This window comes from Bombus vancouverensis, chromosome 11 (genome assembly GCF_051014615.1).
Source record: "Bombus vancouverensis nearcticus chromosome 11, iyBomVanc1_principal, whole genome shotgun sequence".
In the NCBI taxonomy this organism is placed as follows: domain Eukaryota; kingdom Metazoa; phylum Arthropoda; class Insecta; order Hymenoptera; family Apidae; genus Bombus; species Bombus vancouverensis.
In genome coordinates, this window is record NC_134921.1 from 773,604 (window position 1) to 794,876 (window position 21,273).

At 36.0% G+C, this 21,273-nt stretch overlaps 1 long non-coding RNA gene across 2 annotated transcripts; it reads left to right on the forward strand.

The window, feature by feature from the left end:
- The first annotated feature begins 2,412 nt into the window (after positions 1–2,412).
- LOC143303365 (uncharacterized) lies at positions 2,413–18,901 on the forward strand. 2 transcript variants are annotated; one of them, XR_013059556.1, is made up of 3 exons: positions 2,413–2,583; positions 4,587–4,735; positions 18,089–18,901. It is a non-coding gene; the product is annotated as an uncharacterized LOC143303365 (long non-coding RNA). The 2 variants fall into 2 exon arrangements; XR_013059557.1 differs by lacking the exons at positions 2,413–2,583; positions 4,587–4,735 and adding an exon at positions 17,178–17,313.
- Positions 18,902–21,273: the final 2,372 nt, after the last annotated feature.

The following is a 21,273-nucleotide window of genomic DNA, read 5'->3' on the forward strand; positions in this document are numbered from 1 at the left end:
CCTACCATTTTCGCTGGCCAAGTCATAATGACCGTAAATCGTTTCGTCGCGATTGCGTTAAAACAGGCAGTTAACGATCATAAGATTAACGAGGCAGTATTCAAACAGACTGGTGATTAAATATTAATAGATATGAGTACCCGGTACGTCATTTTCCTATACTCTTCCGGTATAAATGATATTACTTCATCTACTCAAGTACGATTCAGCAAATTTGTATCCAGTAATCGGCGATCGAATGTGGGATTCCCTTAATTAGGCCGGAAATACACTATTTCATAAAAAAATCTAAATAACTGTTCAATACTCTATAAATACATATGTCGGGTTACATTAGAATTAGGGTTAGGGGCGTGAAACGAATCTTCGTTTGGGTTACACGTTGTCGTTATGCAATAGAGAAGACATTGACTAGTGCAAATACGATTATTATAGAACCGGACAAGTAACCGTGGTAGTTAGGTACTCGAGAAACTAATGACAATGATCCTAGGTTCAATAACGAATCCGCGGTCGACGGGATGATAGATGAACGTACTCACAAAATTCACTGGTCGTAAGGGGTTACTCTTTTCGTCGATGAGATCGCGAGAGAGAATGACTTTCCCGTCCCGATGATGCCACAGAGGAAAAATATAATGGGGTGTGCCTAAGGACACGAGATCATCGGATTCGTCGAGGATAACCTTCGTTCAGAAGGTGAGGGAATTTGGCGTTGCTGCTAATTAGTCAATCTCCATATCGGTGGTTAGAAAAAGATGCTAGCCGCCCTCGAGGGAAAGTTGCTAGTGGGAGACGCCGTTCGTTGAAAAATAGGTCTCTCCTATCTTCCCGTAGCTGGGACAAAGACTGTTTGTTTGAAGGACTTTAGTCAACTAAATTCTAAGATTTATGACGGGCCCTCAGGCTAGCTGAACATCTACTCCGGAGACGTAATTGACATCTGGCAATCATCTTGCTCGAAGAATAGGGTCTGCGTGTGGCGAGCCACGGGACAGAAACCGTTGGAATGTTTACTGTCGCGTGTCGCTACGAATATTTCTTTTAAGGAGAGCTATAGAATTACTCCATACCTTTGTTAGGCAAAGCGTTCATCCCGTGACCGCGGCTACGTTCGGCGACTGACTGTCGCCTCGAGCCCAAGCTCATTATCACAACTCTCGAACAATTACAATCGGATTGAATAACTACAATTGTTCAATTACAGCTATAGTAGACTCTAGGTTACAATGTTGCGGGATTATCCAAAATTCCAAAGGCTCCGGTGTTCTTTCATCTCCGACATATATATACATATACATAACTGTGTGCGTATACATATAATATACGTATAACAGCCAAAGTTCAGCTCTCAAGTGTACGCAAAACTTTTATGTTCATTTTACACTATACCAGTATGTTTCATGAATTTGTTTGCTAACAGTATCGAAACAAATAACAAGCAGAGGACGAGCTATTCATGAATTGTTTTGCCAGCGTGTACGCTCCCAATATTTTCTATTTGAGAAAACATACTTGTTGCTATTGCAACTACAAATATTTTTACAGTCGACGCTTTTGCCGTGAATCATTGGCTAACATGTAAAATCGAGAAGAAACATGGTTTATTGTGATGGAAATGTGGAAAACCGCAAAACCGATATAGAAGGGAAAATAAAGGAAAGGAAGGTAGGGATAAGTAGAAGCTTGGGGCCAAGTTTAATTCACTGAAACCGAACTGCTTGTATTATCACAAAACAAAATTGCCAGTACGTCATTTCCGTACTCTCGTCCTCGCGAAAATGGTTTTGCTCGTTAAGAAAAAACGAAGAGACAGGGAAGAGAGGAAAAAGCAAACGGAGAGCGCTTTTAAAAAACTGGCGAACCGTGTGTTACCACAACGAGATACGCGGTGCTATTTGTCGCTTTAAATTGTGTCGCAACTCGTTTTTGAGATCTTTGCCAGGGACGCGTTAAAACACGCTGCAAATATATTTCTGGCTTTTCTGGGGTTTAACTGAAATATGACAAATAACGTTGTAAAACATATGTACTTATGACTTACAGAGTAATTGAGTGTACAAAATATATAGTATACAAAATAGCCAGCGATTTAGGGCTTTAAAAGATCAAAAGAAAAGAAAAGAAAAGAAAAGAAAAGAAAAGAAAGAAGAAAGATAATATGTTGTGGCAGTCTAAGTCGATCTAAGAAAATAGATAAAGGGAGGGAGGGGCAAAGCTAGTTAATCTGGAAAGAATCCAAGCGTCAATTTCAAGCATTTACAGAGAATCAAGCAGGCTGGTTAAAGTCATGAGTTGAGCAATTATCCCGCGTTAGGTTCAATCAGGTTAGTCCCACGCGAAATTGTTCCAACCATGCGAAAACGAATGTATTCTGATTTCTGTCGCAGATACTTCTGGCTAGTGCAGTACCTACACAGTGGTTGTTGAAATAACCGCTTCTCATCGACTTCTTTTACGCTTCTCATCGCGACTTCTTACGACTAACGAAGATGTACGGCAGTTTGACATTCTACATGAAAATGATCATGATTGCGGTCTGTGTACCGTCTGCCCTTCTTTCTGTTCTTCCGTTAAAGACTGGTAAGTTGATACTGATTAATTATGCGATCGAAATCCTATATAATGGCTACAAAAAATATTTGCATCATTATTCTCGTTTCCTAATGAATCGCTGTTTTAATCAAGTTTTATATTGCATCAAATTTCTGTAGTTACACGAAAGTACTAAATTATAGAAAACTTGATATACACGGATTTAATTAATTGATAAATTAGTCAATATATAGGCATTATTATTTCACGTGAAATTTTACAACGTCAAAAACCTAACATTCCTGTACGAGCAGTATTAATCACAAATTGTGAGAATGCCTAGTGATAAGGAAGAAAGATAATATAGAAAACGCAGACTTATGGAAAGAGAATCCCTGACATTAGACACGAATACGCGATTTCACGAAATATTTTGTGGTATATCTAAGATAGAGAATATATATAGAGTACATATAAGTATATATAGAGTAAGAATATATATAGAGTATATATAAGTACCAAAAATACATCCTAAGACGTGTATGCGATCTACGCTGTATGGGACGTGTTATAAATGGTTTCCGCCACTCAACCGCATTTGAATTTGTGAACACGATCGAACAATTGACACGAATTATTAATTCCCGTCTCTACTCTAGTAACGATTTGCTTTGAAACGAGGTCGAATCGTTCTGATTCCGCGCATGATTAACAAATAATTACAGAGGACATCAATTACTTGGATGGTGTTCGCCATTTCAACGTAGCATCGATGACATCCGGTAATTGGACTCAAAGTGATTTGCTTAAACCGATTAATTTGATCAAACCAACCAATTACTTTAATTAATGCAAGCTGTACTCGAGATTCGCGCATCTTGTGTATACACACCGGGTCAGACAAAAGTTTTCATTCATCCCAGTAGAACTTTCGTAGTCCTTGAGGACGAATGTCGCTTCTCGTGCATCTAAAGTTTCGTTCAAATTAGCCGATTTATTTGAATTCGATCGACTGGAAACCTCTTTGTCACTGTGAATTTGTTACTTAATTGATACTCTTATACGCCTTTGTCCTTTAAGCTCTTACATCCATTTTTAATTAGTCAAGTCGTTTGACTTTTCACAAGTATTTTGAAACTATTTTACTAGCGCGAATCTACTTTTTTTACTTGAGATTATCTGCTATTTTTATTGAAATGTATATGTACGTATATACACTTTTGAATTTTAGCCTTCTATTATTCTTATATCCTTTAAACGTCATTTCAAGCTTCAAGCGACTTTAACTCAAATAGCTCGATTTCAAGTTCTAACGTATACTGTAAAGCACACTTGCGAAGTGAAACAGTAAACACGATATGAAAACTCTCTCCCCAGTAAAAAATCGAATATCCAATTTCAATCGTGCTTCATCGATGAAGCATCAATGCTACGTAGAAGCATCGTGGCAGCCGCAATGCGGATCCGTTGCGGATCCGAACAAAAATTTCCTGGCACGATCGTTTTCGTAACGCTATTAGCCGTTTCAGTATCAGGGATGTTTTAAAAATCCGTATCGGATTGTACCATGAAGCGCAATAGCGCTTCGTTTATTTATTTACGAGAAGTGCCGATCAACTCGATTGCACTGCTCTTTTTTTTTGTCGAAACATACCGTTCAACGCGTTCACGCTTCACTTCATCAGCTATATCAGAAACGTTACACTAAAGAGTCAAAAGGTTGCCAAATATTCGTGCTTTACCTTTTGTTTGTGTGACGTTCTGTAATTGGTTTTCCAATTCAAGAGGTAATTTATACATTAGTTTTTTCTTTATTTGGTTTACGATTATTTGAAAGAAAAGTAATTACGAGAGGAAACTCTGATAGACTAGTGACAAGCTACGTTCGGAACCGAGCGCGTTGTGAATTGACAATCGTAACCAAACATCGCGACACAGTTCACCGCACTACGCGTACAGCATGATCACGCTGAGTGGCGTTGAAACGGTTAACGTAACTGCGCGTACGACCGTCGAATGGCAAAGATATTCAAGCTGAGAATCGTTTTCAGATGCTACAAACAGCAGCTGTGCTGACTTTCAAGGAGAAACCATTCGACATGCTCTTACGCTTGAGGACGTACTTTCGGTTTGCAGTTACTGCATCTGCTATAATTCGAGGCCGGACTGGTGCGTGTCGATCGTATGCCACCCGCCCGAAGTGAGTATATGCTCATTACTTAAACACTTGACACAACCAGAGAGAAACTAAAGCACACCGTTAACGCTTGCACGCTGGTCGTTAAAGCACATGCTACGCGAATAGGGTACACAGCGATTCATCTAACTTGCCTTGAATTACTTTTACAAAGAGAAACATGGACAGGAATAATTTTTTGTTACGAGTCGTTTAATTTATTCGTTCGTTAGGACGATTGGTCTGACAAATTCAAAGTCTTGTTCCGTATGAATATTTTTAAACAAGCACGTCATAAGCTTTGTATATTTTTTTATCGCAACGAAGAAAGTTCAGAGAAATGTTGAAATTATTAATTACAAAAGAAGACATTTACGTTGTAAAAATGTTAGCGAAAACATTTGTGAAAAAGTTACTTTGTTATAAATTCTACAAAAAGAAATATTGAAAATCACGTCCCATTTATTCAGTTGCACGTATGAAAAGTATTTTGCATTCGCGCAAAAAAATCCCTTAAGGATACATATTTTATAATAATTGGAGTGTCAAAGTTATTACGCGGATTGGCGTACCTTAACCACGTGCCTTTTAATGAAACTAGGTTATTCATTTGTTATTCGTTCCTAACTTTCAACTTTATGATTTTTGCGGAATAAAATTTTATATTCCGGTTCAGTTTATAAATGATTCATTTTGAATTTAATAAAATTAGAGTTACAGCAGTGCAATTTAACAAAGAACAAATAATCATTTGTACTTTATTAAAATGTTCTTTTAGTGTCTCGTTTTAATATTTCTCTAATAATATTTTGTTAACCGTTATATTTAAATGAAGGTTTTCAAAGCAGAGACGTACTTTAACGTAGGAAATGGACGTACATTTATAATGAGAATTTAGAAGCAAAAATATTTCATACAAAAATAAATATTCCCCATGTGTAAATAGCTACGTTATGACTTTTATATGTATCTAACGTCTTTCCATGCAAGGTAATGTATATTTGCATTTGTGCTTCTTCGCTTCTGAGTAGTAAAACCTGGCATTCATGCGGCTGATAGGTAGTTACGCGCTGACAACGAAAAACATAAAATGAATAAAAAACATGAGCCATCCTATAAAAAAAAATAAAGCTGCTTTTATCTTTCATTACATATTCGTCAGAATATTGTTAATAAATATTTAAGTTCAGATTTCAGCTTAAATAAATGCATAGGATTGGACATTTATTTATATATGTATCTGTGAACGCTTTTTGACATAAAATTTTTATAACGACTAAAATGACATATTCCGATATTAAATTAATTTGATGAGAATAAAAACTGAATTTTTTAAACGAGATTTTGTATGAAGTTACATTTATTGGGAAAAATTCATTCTTTTATAATATGATAAAACGAGACTCATAATAGACTCTGTATAAATCATTTCATGGAATATTATGTGTATGTACATGTGTTCTACGCTTTTATTATAAAAATGCTAAATGAACGTAACGATCAAATGCATCGACAAATGCATTGAACATATCGATTGTTATTTTGAAAAATTGATTATCTTTTATTTGTTTCGAACTACAAATTGATTGAGACATTCGTGTTTGCTAAATTGCGAATTTAACGCAATGAAGTCGTCTGAATGCCTTGCGAGCATGTAAATATAGCGTCGAATTAACAGGTCAATTACTTGAGGTTGGAACTGAAAGAAAGAGAAAGATGGAGGAGGTCTTGTCTTTGAATGCTGGACACTTCTAAAGCCCACAGTTCGCTGAAATTGCCAGAGAATTCAATTAAATGGCAAATTAAACCATTGAACTGAATCTGTTTCCAATCGTGAGCTTGGAGGTTCTACCCTTTGAATTTTTAAACCAGTCAACCTTCTTTTGTACGTATGGTAACGAATATAATTCATAAACTAATGAAGTGTGTAATTCAATTGAAAGCTCCTTTCACTGAATTCAGTTTAGACTAAGAAAAATGATATAATAACGAAATTATCAATTTACAATTTATAGAGCGTATACTTTATTCGAAAGTGAAGTTTATTACTGCAAATATTAGTTGGCTATTTATAGCCTGTTTGAAAAGGTGATTTAATTTCGATTGATTTTCGATAAGTTTTTGTTGGTTTACCCAGGTTAATTAATCTCCAATAAAATAGAAATACCAATCCGGTAGTATAATTGCTTTCTTGCTTATTACTTTTTTACTAATTAGCGATGCACGATTCCAGACCAGTAAATATTTTTCCATCGGGAGAAGTCAGGTTGAGAGATACAAGATTTGTGGCGGATCGGTATCAACAGGACGCCGACAGGTCGAGGCATCAACGCGGTGCAACACCTCCCGGGCGATCCGCGGGTACCAACCGCCAACACTAGAGGGCTACGACGACAACGAGTCTGTCTGTCTAACTCGCTAGCGGTCGAATATACGAGCGATTGATATAAATACCGCACCTAGCGAGACTCCCTCTACGTCTAAGGCAGGGACTACCGGGCATAGCCTTACTGACGAGTCCACCGGTAGTCCCGGGACGAAACGCACTCTCTCACTCTCCTTCCATCAGCCTCAGATTTATACGCTCGTTCTGTCAGTTATCCCAGTGTCTGTTACGCGATAGAAAATGAACGAACTGAATAATAAATGCATTATCGGCGTGAAGATTGCTTGATGTAGGCCACCGCTTTTTTTCTATCCTTCCGATACCATTTTTCTTTTTTTCTTTTTTTTTGCGAAACACTTTGCTAGTCGTGAGAAGCAGCAATTCCCTTCTGCGAATCAATTACGGTTCACGAGAAATTGTATTATAGCCTGGAACGTATTCAAATTATCTTCAATTATTCTCGGCTGTTTCCATTTCCATTCGTCTCTTACGTAAGAACTCGTTTGATGTACGTACATAGTGAGACAATAATCGTTAACACCTTTAATGTCTTCAGTATTATAGAATAAGACGCGAAAATACGTTGAAACCTGACTTTTAGATTCGCGAGACTCTATAAGGCTTCGAAAGTCTCTTGTTTCAGGCCGAATAAAAAATTGTAGATGAAGAATTACATTTCGAGGTCTGTTAAGGAAAATTTTAAATCGTATCGTTGTAATAGGATTATTTCAGCGAGGGAAATTACGTGTTGCGTGCGAAGCCACGAGCTTTCTTTCAGGCTAATATACATAATTGTCCTATCGAACTTTCCATCTAAACCGTTGCGCTCACACGTGGATTTTGCAATTCAATTTTCTTACTTACAGTCCAGTCCAGTGAGACCAAGTTAAATTTTTCAGCCCTCCGAGGTAGAATATGTTTTATAGAGAGACGTACAACGCCATGAAGGGGAGACAGATCAATAAATTGGGTTATCTTTAAATTACTGACAATCATTTCATCGACGCGGTTTCACCGACACCGAGTCCCCCGGCAACGTCTGTCAAAGCTTATTTACCGATACACTGAAATCAACCACAATCATTTTACCGACGTCTTCCTTTGCTGACAGTTATTATACTCGCTGTCATATGTTATCGTTGATTATACATCTTTATTTACAAATTCGTTTCCGTGTATAACGAAACAAAGGAAGAAACGAAAATGATACGTTTCATGACGCATTGTTAAATTATTAATTAACCAGAGTTACATATCTACATGAATACTTTGAAATGTCAGTCATAATTCATGAAAAGGGATACAAGCCATTTTACTATACATAAATAGAATTATAAAGACATGTTACGTACTAATGCTTTTACGAAATATATTTCTGTATACGTTTGACGTTTCTGTATTATTCCTTATGTGCTTTCTGCTCTTGTGTTTAGCTCGTCGGAAGTAAAAATACGTTAAGCGAATCAGCTAATCTATTCGAGCGTTTCAATGGCTCAGTCTTCTCTTATGCAACTACCAAAAGAGAAGATAAGTCTTTGGTTATACAACATTTCATAACGTCCAAAGTAACGGGGCACTAATTAGTTGAAACTTTAAGACAGACCAGATATCAGTCATCGTCCGTAAATACATTTATTGCGATCGTTTAAAGTTTAAAGAAACACGGTTATAAAGTCGTAATACGAGACAAAGCGATTCAGAACTCGAATTCATTTGTTGGAACGACGCCATGGGCAAAAGTAGATAATGGAAAACTTTCTTCCAAAGACCATTTGATAGCGCCGACGTAATCAAGAGTGTGACGATATTGCCAGAGACGTTTCTGCAAATAGAAGACTAACTTATTTACGAATTGCCGTAACACGATTGCCGCTGGTAGTATGGTTAGTAATCGCTTTATTGAATTTTCGCTTGATGTGACATCGTCGAGAATTTCTAGCGAAATTCTTCTCCCTGTAAAACTATGTTTCTACAGCAATGGCTGTAATTTTCGAGTTACCGTTTGCGAAGAAATCTTTTTCTTTGTTACGTGTAATAGATTATTTTTAAGTTTTAAATTACATTGGTAACATTTCCTTCCAGATAAATCTCTCTATCTAAAATCCTTATTTCCGTATTTCCTTGAAAAGGTTAAAGTCGTTTTGTATAAAATCCAACGTAAAGAAGAAGGAAGATCCGCAAAAGATTCTTTCAGCTTTCCCTATGTTTGAGCTCGAATCAAAGCAATCCTATTCCCAATAGGGTGACTATGCGTTTAACTTCTCATAGAATCTCTCTGATTCCGTGTGATACCTTCGGTGTTTTTGAAGTATGTAATTGATGTCGTAACGTCGACGCTTTGCAGTGCGAATTCAATTTTGAGTTGCAATTTCCCTGTTTGCGTGGCAAAAGCATAAAAAAGCATAAAATCGATAGCGCACCTTTCGATAAACACGTTTTCTTTGCTGATGGCGCACTGTAAATATAAATATTTGAATAAATATCGCGAATTTCATGTTGCTAAAAGATTTATACTATTTATTCGTAAATAACTGTTGGATATGTTTAAGTTGAAACCACTGCATTAGGTCTTTTTTCTTGTTTAAAATTATTTGTATTGGTAAATTGAATGAAAGTTCTAACATGTAATTTGTTCTTCTTTTATAAATAGTTTACAGAGGATAAAGCGTGGGTAACTCACGACTGTCGCGATCATGACACTATACATACCTATGTATAGCACGTATACTAAGCTAACTAAAATAGCAAGTCAGAGAAATGGAAACTTAGGAAAATCTAAAGGAAGATAAAACGTTCGAGCCTTGCCAGGAATATAAGATGCTAAGTAATCTTCCTAAGTAATCTCCTCCAGCTTTTTCTAGTTTGATCAATAATTATTAGTACATGTTAGGAAAATAAATAGAATTTTTGTTCTCAAGCGAGGTATAATTTAAATTTTGTATGTACACAAAAATGTTAAATATCTGTAATAAACATGGTATAATCAATTTTTTTTACATAAAATTATACTGTATAGGCTATTGTTATTTAAACATTTTAAATTGGATGAAGGAAAAAAATGACGCAAATAAAACGTAGGACATTTTAATTAAAGAGACTAATATAGAGATTTATCTACTTAACTGTGATTAAATCATCTCCACTTAACGCTCTACCTCTTCTATTAATTATGCTTCGTTAAACTATGATTACAGAGGATGGGTTTTTTGATAAAATGACATTCTGACAAATATATATAGATCGATATATATAGATATAGATAGACAAATATATAGATTCTTACAACAGTAGTTATGAATGAACAGTAGTTATTGTATCAATTCCGTTCTTCAGAAGCTTCATTTGTGAAAAGACAATTCGCCAGAATATGGATTCACTGTAGTTATAGCTATAGGATTTCAATCTAGTTGACAGACTTGCTTTACGTAGAGAATATCTGTCTCTTGTTCTACCTTATCGCGATTCTCTCCTCATCTTATACGCTTTGTCGAGCAAAGTAATATTGGCATACATCTCGGCTCTGGTTACAATCATTAGTTTCCGCCTAAACGGTTAAAATCACATAGCTCGCGCTCTAGTCTCGTTTATTCAACATTCAGGCCATATGGTCGCATGCGACGAGTTTTATGTTAATTCCGACCGATTACAATACCTTTCTTTCGTTTACAAGGAACGACGAGACTGGCAGTTGCGTGATTTCCAATGCAAAAGCCGCGATATCTGCACGATAACCTAACCTCAACCGATTTTGTTGTACTATTCTTATGTGGACTTCGTTTGTACCACTTTCGTAACAAAAATAGAATACGTAGAACACAGCATTCCGTTATGCGATATTGTCGATTCCTAACATCCGAAAAATCAGAGATAATTATTTCCCTACAGTTGTACATTTGTGTGAAAAATTACGAACGTAAAGTTGTTTGGTGCATGCACAGTCCTCCCCTCCCCTGCATTTGCGTGGACATGCTAGAAAGATTCACTTTTCCACGGTGAAACTGTATGTATTATAATTTCATTTTTACAAAGGTCGAACATCCTACTATGCATAAATTTAATATTAATATAAGCAGGTTTCGTGTTAAGTATTACATCTGACGTATAAGCACACGTGTGTACGAGCCTTGGTTTTAAATGTCTTATAGTAGACACCGAAAAGATTATTCAGTTGGATATCTGACTCAACATCAATATTTTACTAGGAGATAACATGTTAAGAACACGTTGGTGGATGGCATGGGAGATGATGAATGAAGACATACTTCTGTGAGATACATAAAATAGTAGTCAGAACGTATTTTGGCGCTTGGGGACAGTGATACTGTCGCTGGTGATACTGTCATACACCTCCATTTATAAACTTTCGAAAATCGATGTGACCTTCAAACTTTAGTGTATTCTGTTTCACAGCACAAAATGTTTCCGAAACGTACGTTTATTGTTACAATGAACTTGACTAATGGCTCTGAAATACTATCCTTGAAAAAACAATGGGCGAATTGGAGCAAAGAAAAGAAGGAAATAAACAAAGACCTTGTTGGTTCGTAAAAATAAAATATGCTACAAGAAAAACTGTTAAGGAAATTCGAGGATTTGGGAATACAAATTATTTACTATATTTCCATATAATAGTTATACACCTATATTCCTCTCTAAGGACGTCTTGCACGCACGCTGGTTGCCAACCGACTAGCCTAGATTCTTCTAACATCTGGCAACAGTCTTTTGTCTCCACTGAGTCCTTGACGCCCTCTAACCCTTACACACACACTCTCATGTACAGTGTAAATGTATCACTTCCCTAACACGCCTCCTTACATTTATACTGTACACTTAATTTTATTTACATACTTGTCGAATTAACAAAATATTTAACATTTATCGCTTTCTTTACATTTCTCTTATTTTACATTCATCCATGACCTAAACCTTTCAAATTTCTCTCTACACAGTGCCTTCGTAAAAATATCCGCAGTGTTTTCTTCTGTACTTACTTTTATTATGTTTATCTTATTTTCCTTTACGTACTCGTGAACGTAGTGGTAATGAACTTCGATGTGTTTAGAATTTTTTGTAAAAGTTCCGTATTTTGCTATACTCATTACTCCAGAGTTATCCTCATAGATTTTTACAGGGTTATCGTCTACATTTACATCGAAGATTTTCATTAGTTCTCTGATAGTCATTACTTCGCTCACCGCTTCCGATAGAGCTACATACTCTGCATACGTCGAGGCTTTTGTCACACACCTTTGTTTTTTAGACTTCCATCCAATTACATTTCCATACAATCTAATTACATACCCAGAAGTCGATTTCCTATCTATATGATCTCCTGCCCAATCAGCGTCCACATAACAATCTATCGTTTCGCATTTTTCATTTCTTTTATAATGTAGCCCTAAATCTCTAGTCCGGTACAAATATTTCAATATTCGCAAGGCATATTTAAAATGTGTCTCGTTACAACAATCTTGAAATCTACTCAGATAATTCACACTATAACTTATATCGGGTCTGGTATTTACACTAATATACAGCAATGCGCCAATTAAATTCTTGTATCCAATGTCCTCTCTATTTATCTCAGCTTTTTCAATTTTAAGTTGGTCTCCATAGGTGTACAGTACAATTTGCCGTTATGTAATTTATATTTGTTTGCTAATGATTCTATGTATTTCTTTTGGCTTAATCTCATTTCATTTTTTAAATAATCATACTCTATATTTATTCCAAGATATTCTTTTACTTCACCTAAATCTTTCATTTCAAATCTATCAGTTAATAATTTTTTTTACACTTTGTATCTTCCCTTTGTTTTTACTACAAATCAACAAATCGTCTACGTATATTAACAAATAAACAACATTTTCTCCCTCTCCATAAGTATATAGGCACAGCTCTATATTGTTCTTTTTAAAACCTAATCTCGTCACATACTTATCAAAACACTCATACCAGTCCCTCGGACTTTCTTTTAACCCATAAAGCGCTTTCGATAATTTACAAACTCTATTCGTTCCGTCCGCATATCCCTTTGGTTGATTTACATATACCTCCGAGGTTACTTCACCATTTAAAAAGGCAGTTTCTACATCCATTAGCTCAATTATTAATCCATTTTGACAACAATATGATAGCAATATCTTAAAGGTCTGATTACTCGCCACTGGAGAATATATGTCATCGGCTACGTTTCTTTGTTGAAATCCCCTTACCACTAATCTAGCCTTATACCTGTCCTCTGATTTTTTCGTGTAAACCCATTTTACATCTAATACTTCTTTGCCTTTTACCCTTTCTACCAATTTCCAAGTTTTATTCTTATAGAGACATTCTATTTCCTTATCCATAGCCTGTTTCCAAACTTCATTATTTTCGCAACAAATCGCCTCCTCAAATGTACGAGGGATATCTACTTTACAATAATTTGCATGAATCTCGCAAATATTTTCCTTTTCTGGATATCTTACTGGAGTTTTCTTAATACGTGTAGATCTCCTAGGAGTGTTTGAGCTTTCAATACTACTATTATTTTCATCTTTCCTACCTTCTAACTCTTCCTTATCCATACCATCCAATGAATAGTTATCTTCGCTATCATTTCTATCTGCCTCTAATGAATTTTCCTCAAAACCGATACATTTAGTGTCTGTCTCAATGACCTCTACATGTCTAGCTATTGTTATTTTCCCACCTAATAAGACTCTGTATCCTACTTCACTATATCCTAATAGAATTCCCATATCTGCCTTCTTGTCCCATTTGGAAACTCTTTTTTGTTCTGGCCTTCTTACAAAAACTTTACTACCATATAGATGTAGATTTTTAACATTTGGTTTTTTCCCAAAGAATATTTCAAAAGGTGTCTTTCTTTCTATAGTATTCGCTAATATTCGATTTTTCAAGTATGCCGCTGTACAAACTATTTCCGGCCAGTACCTTTTATGTACTTTCGCTTCCGCTAACAAGCAACGCGCCATGTCCATCACTGTTCTATTATACCTTTCCGCTGTCCCGTTTAATTCATGTACGTATGTTGGGCAATTATTTATTCTTATACCTTTATCCCTAGCAAATTTATAAATTCGATTATTTAAATATTCTTTACCATTATCGCATCTTAATATTTTTAACCTCTTGCCCGTTAAATTTTCGGCTTCATTTACGAACTGTACGAAAGAATCAAAGACCTCATCTTTTGATTTTATACAATAGATCCTAGCTATTTTACTATAATCATCGATAAATGAAATGAAATATTTTTCTCCATTGAATCCGGTGGTCTTAAAGGGACCACATACGTCCGTATGAATAATTTCCATTATTTCCCTAGCCTTAGTTCGATTATTTTTGAAAGGTAAGTTATGCATTTTGCTTTCTATACACACCCTACATTTCAAAAGTTCCTTTTCAAATTCATTCGGTATGCCAGTCACTAGCTGCTCTTTACCCAAAATCTCTAAATATTTAAAATTTACGTGTCCTAGCATCCTATGCCATCTTTCCTTTTTACTCATACCACTACGTTCGGCGCTGTTTACTAAGTGCTTCTTCCCTTTCAATATACTTTTTATTCTATATGTCCCATTTTCTTTGAACGCTACAGCTGTAAGTTTATTATCCTCATCTATTATTTTCGCAATATTTCCTTTGGAAATAACCGTATTCTTATTGTCTGTTAGTTTACCTAAACTAATCAAATTTGCGGACATTTCTTTCGCGTAAAATACTTTCCTCATATTTATTTTATTTTGTTTTCCGAATGCTTCAAAATAACTTATAACATTCCCAATTTTTGTCGCTTTTATCGGTCTATTATCGCCTAAATATATATTTACCGGTTCTTTTAGGTCGATAGATTTATCGAAATAATTTATATCATTAATTATGTGATCAGTACAACCGCTATCTAATAGCCACACTATTTCGTTCTTACTTATCTCATTCGTCTCACTGCTGTTTGCTGCGTGCGCCGTTGCTATCCATATGCCTGCTCTTGAGTTTCCATGCTCGCCCGTGCCGGTTGTTGATTGACGATGAAAGTTTCCACGTCCTCTGCTCGTATTGCCTTTGTTCCCTCTTCCTCTGTTTCGACCACGTGTTGGCCCATGCCAATAGCCGTTACTGCTTTCCGCTTGGACGCCATTTTGACACTCTCTCGCAAAGTGTCCTAATCTTCCACATCTGAAGCATCCTTCCTTTTTTGCAGAAAAGGCGTTGGTTTGCCTTTCTCCTCGATTGGATTTATTTTTCTTCTCTGCTACCTCTATTTTATTTTTTACATACGCTACCGTTTGATCCTCTTCTTTCAATGCGTCTATTATGTCCGCTATGTAGCTGTATTCTTCGGGTAACGTATTCAGCATGTAATTCAGCTTTTCCCTCTCACTTACTTGTGCGCCCGCACTTTTTAATTCATTGATTAATTTTTCGAAATCGTTAAAGAATGATGCTGAATCACTGTAGTTCTCCAGTCTTATGTTTTCCAATCTCCTTCTGCATACGATCTGCAGTGCCGTCGACTCTTTCAAGTACATTTCATCGAACCTTTTTATTATATCATACGCCGTTTTTCCTTCCCTAACATACTCCAATTGTCTGTTCGATATTGCACTATAAATTATATTAATCGCCTTCAAATCCTTTTTGTCCCAGTCTTCATCGTCTCTTTCGTTCTTCATTCTAGTTGTAACAACCTCGCATTCCTTATATTTGAGAAACATCGTGATTCTTTGCTTCCACATTCCATAATCCTCACCATCGAATATAGGTATCATGATTTCCGATCTCTCCATTTTAATTGATTCTTCTTTTTTTCTTTTCTTACTCAAGCGTTCCTACGTGCTCGAAGTATATTTTTTTTCTGAAAGTTTTTTTTCTTTACTGAAAACTCACTCGCAAGATCGTAACCACGCACTAAATATCTTGCAAAACTAGTAACCACGCTCTGCTACCATGTTAAGGAAATTCGAGGATTTGGGAATACAAATTATTTACTATATTTCCCATACAACAGTTATACACCTATATTCCTCTCTAAGGACGTCTTGCACGCACGCTGGTTGCCAACCGACTAGCCTAGATTCTTCTAACATCTGGCAACAGTCTTTTGTCTCCACTGAGTCCTTGACGCCCTCTAACCCTTACACACACACTCTCATGTACAGTGTAAATGTATCACTTCCCTAACAAAAACTTTTTCCAACGGATTGAGATGCGACAAGCTTTAAAAGCTATGACGCGAATCGAGCGTTTGTCTACAAAAGCGCATTTTCGGTGGATATATAGATATACATGTATATGTGACGAAATATACTAAAGCAATATTGACCCTTTGTCGCTGAAAGTATCAAACTACAAAACTTCCTTTCAAATTTTCAGAATAAGGAAATCAGGATCATGATAAATAATTGGAACATAATTAAAAATAATATATCTTCTCTATAAGATAATGAATACATTGGTTCATTTAATTTTTATGGATATTCAAACGCTTCTGTGAAATAAAACGTCAAGATTATAGAGTATAAAATTCATAGCTATGAAATAACTAAAACTCTGATGTATTATTAAAGATATACGTTAGGTTGTATGTAGTGATACATACAAAGATTACATGTACAAACCCATAATTAACACAATGCTACCGCAACTATTCTGCAATCTACCTTGCCCAAAACACTCTTCCAGTCACCTCCAAACTCTTCAATTCTCTCCACCTAACCACCCACAAACCATTCACAAACATGCAATTCTCGACAAAAGAAGAACTTATCGTCAGTTGTCCTTAACATCTCGTTCATTCATTTGGTCCCTATCCCCCTATTTCCTCCCACTGCGATGATCGCACTACATTTTTCCACGTCTCTATTCTATTCTCTGGATGACCTGAATTCTCGAGCAGTCGAGTGACGATTGATCTGTACAATTGATCGATTTCTGTTTACTACAGCCATGCAGGAAATTTCGCCTTGGAAAACGATGTTGTGAGTTTGAATGCTTGGACCACGTAGAAAACATTACCGGAACCGGTGAAATTTATGTCCTTGAGGATAAGATATCCTCCAGCTCCTCGACTCACCAACAAACGCTACTCTGGGCGATGAGCTCAATGGTGCTGTTGCGGCTATTCTAATTTTTCAACAAGGATCCAGATGGCGCCGTTGACGAAATTCAATCATTATAAACGTCAACGATCAACATCAGCCATCAGGCAATTTCATATTTGTGACTTATTTCTTCTGTGTTATTTCTTCTAATTTTATTGTTAGTTCTTCAATTTGTATTCCAAAAGATTGAACTCTTTTTACGTGCGTGTGTGTTTTTCTTTTTTTTGTAACTCGTCGAGTTGCAATTCTAATTTTCGCACTTCCTCCTTCATGTCCTCTATGTGCTTCTCGAACTCTTGTGTCGTCCTGTCTTTGTCGGAACATTCTACTTGAAGATCAGCGAGTTGATGCTCGGGATCGTAATTCAATTTTTGGTCGTTAGCAGTAATAAGCTCACGTAACTTCACTTTTGAACTTGATCTTGTTTGGTCTTGATTGTGTTTTCGTGGTGCTTGTGGTGTTCTAAAAGTAATCGTCACGTTGCTTGCATTTTTAGTGCACATTGATACACTGCACTCTGCAGTTCTGTCTGTACATTTTCTTCTTTTCCCTTACTCCTCTTTCTCTTTCTAATGAATTCTTTTTATTCCGTAAAATAGTTTTTGTATATTCAATTTTGTTAAGTGCAATCCTTATTTCTGATAACTTACTTTTATTAGATAATTCTTGTGAAACTTCTACTACATCTTCCATATCATTTTGAGTGCGGCTTCTACCTTCAGTAAATTTAATATCTTGAACCGTATCATTAATTTCAATAGCTCTTTCGGTATCAAGTAAATCGCACTTATTATTTAATATACCTTTTGAATTGACTTCTGTCTCTGTATCTTCTTCGAGTTTTCTTCGTTCTTCTAATCCACCCTTCTCATTTTCTAGGATCTTCCTTGTTGTTACGCCGCCTAAAACATCTGCACGCCAGCCCGCGCCAGCTCGCGCCACCGGACAACAACCGGCCTGCGTAACGTCACTTCGACCCTCAATAAACCTAAGGACCCACCATAACTTTCACTTCCCTGTATTGTTTCGCCATGTGTCTTCAATCCGTTTGTCTTGAAGAATTTCTAAAGCTTAAAAATATTCTCGAAACACAGTCGGTTTTTAGAGAGGTCCTTGAGTTTATTAGGCGTACTTAAAACACGGAGAAAGCGGGTATGCACCCATTAGGAAAATCCGAATAGCCCTCTAATAAAACAAGCTATGTTTTCCTCACGCACACAGTCATCTATCCACCACGATGGTAGGAGACTTCCTACTCATCCCTTCGAGCAGTAGTGCAGGTCATGACCAATCGACACCGCGGTTCGTTACCCTCACTTTTCCTAACGAAAGTGGGAACAACGAATCCGCGTTCTTTAGACACAGGGGCACACCCACACCGAACTTTTCTTCTGTATTAGAAAAAGAGCGACAGTCAGTCTAAAAACTAACGCCTAACGCGGCAGTCTACACATAGCGCGAGAGTCGCATACTTCACGAAAATCTTTTGTCGGTTCTCGGTGTTGTCGAACATACATCTTCTCTCCTAAATATATTATAGTGCTAAGTCCATTAATACATTAATTTCCATTATAAGAGCCCTGCTCTAGCGTACATATCTATCACATCTTCGTGCGACAAGTTGTTAACTATTTATTTCTCTACGTCAGTGTAATCTAAGTGTTGGAAATATATAATTTATAATTCAGTGAATCACAGTGTTATACAAACTCAATCACCCCTATTATCTCAACGGAAATCAGGGGATCGATCAATTCGTGGTGTCGATTGTTATAATCGTAACGGGTATTTACGACCCCCGTTGACGTCTCCTCCCCGCAATTGGTCGGAATTTACACTTGTATCTTCATCTTTTTTAACTTCGACTTTATCCGATCTCCTAGGTCTGCCTCTATGTTTCGCTTCATCAGTTGCTATTACACCCGTTACTGCATTATCATTTTCTACAGATTTATACCTATCGCTATCACTAGCTGCGTTCGTTAAAAGAACTTCCCTTCGTTGACGAGTATCAGTTGTTTCGTTTTCACTATCTGAAATTGATTTTTGTTTAACACCTCTTTTTTCTTCTTTGGCAAATTTATTTTCTACATTTTCCGATGCCTTTTGTTTATTAATTATTTCAGACTTGTCTTCGATTAATTTCGTTTTTAAAGCGCTTCGCAAAATTTTATTTGTGTTTGATTGTCTGGTTTGATTATAAACAATTTCTTCAAATTTTGGCGAAGTAGCAGGCTTTGCAGCAACATTATAACGACTGCTCCGTTTACTACTATCTAACATAGATGGAGATGGATTCTTGTCATCTTTATTCTCTAAGGACTTCTCTTGTGTATTAGCATCTAAATTTCTCGACATAAATTTCTCGACGAAAATCGTGTCAAGATCAATTTCGAAGCTATAAAATCGTCTTAAAAAAACGCTGTGATAAAAAATTTTTTGACACCTTGTACAAAGGTGTATATCAACGTAAGTGTACCTGTATGTCTATATTCGAGATTATTTATCTATTCAAGATAGCAAAGTAAAAATACTATATAGAGGATTTAATTAATGTGTGGATCAACGTATGTATCACTATATGTAACAATAATATTGACTGTATATGTACGTGTGTAATAAAAGATTTCCGGTTTACAATGTTTACGATACTGATATAAAAATACCATATAGAGGATTTAATTAACGTGTATATCTACGTATATATCATTATATGTAACAGTAACATTATGTGCATATGCGTATAATATTGGTTAAATGTTAAATGTTAATATTGGTTAAATGCGTTAAAGTGAAATGTTATTTACCTATTCAAGATAGCAAAGTAAACATACCATATAGAGGATTTACTACTGTTAACACTCGGTATTCTCGTATTAAAAGTATTTAACCAAATAATTTGGGAATCCAGCGGACGAGCTTGTATTTAATATGATTATATTTAATATAACAACTTTACTCAATATACGCGTAGGATTTTAAATGTCATGAGGGTTGCAGCGGACTCAATTTTAATGTACCTCGATATCTTAGCTTCTTATAATATCCTAATAAAATGTTATTTATCGATTACAATTGTCCTGTCGTATTTTATAGTGTTTGCTTTATAAATGTGAACTTTATTCAAAAAGAGTTCATCGATGATTATCCATTACAGGTTGTTAATAAACCTGAATTATGCACAAAGGAATTGCCGTTAATAACTTAAGATTCTCTGCCCGTCGTACAGGGTACATATAGTAATTATTCTCGACGATCGTAACGTTTAAGTCCAATTCGAGCTTATAGTCCCATGCGAGTTAAACAACGACAATAGTTTGAATTTCTATTTGTTCGTTTGTCGTCTGTTTATACCCGGAGCACCTGCTGTAAACCAATACAAAATTTATTAGATCTATAAATAACACATATAAAACTTATTAATTTATAATTAATATAAAATAGGAGAGCACGAAACTTCCTATTTTATGGATATGTTAAATCTTTGTAAAAAATACCATATCATTAGTATCATTTTAATCGTTCTAAAGGATTTAGCCGCATAAAGCTGTGACCCCTGGAAGAATCGATGTTCACGCGTGACAAATTGAAATTGTGCGAAGGTTCCGGTACGAACATCACAAGCGTCGATACCAGGGGCACAGGCACATGTTCTGGGTTCATTATATATTTATAAAGGGCTGACGATTCAGTGGATGGTCCGGGTAAATTTAAATTGTAAATGAACGCATTGCTGGTTTCAAGTAAAAGCCTGGATAAGAGCGGATATGGTATGAGAGTCTGTCGTGGAAAGGGGAACAGGCCGTTTTTATTTGTAAAGTTTGAATCTCCTCGATATTGAAGATGTTGAAGCTGCAATGATGTATTTCATTTTAATCCATTCGAGACCGAGATTTAATTGTAAAACGATACCTAGGTGTCGGTACGATCTGAATGTTTAGTTGGAATGATTCTGTGTTTTACTCTCTCCAGGGTATCCTTTTCATACTTTGATTTTAAATCGATGACAATCTTAAATAGTATGCCTCATATTTTTAAAATATAAAATTATACACTATGTTATT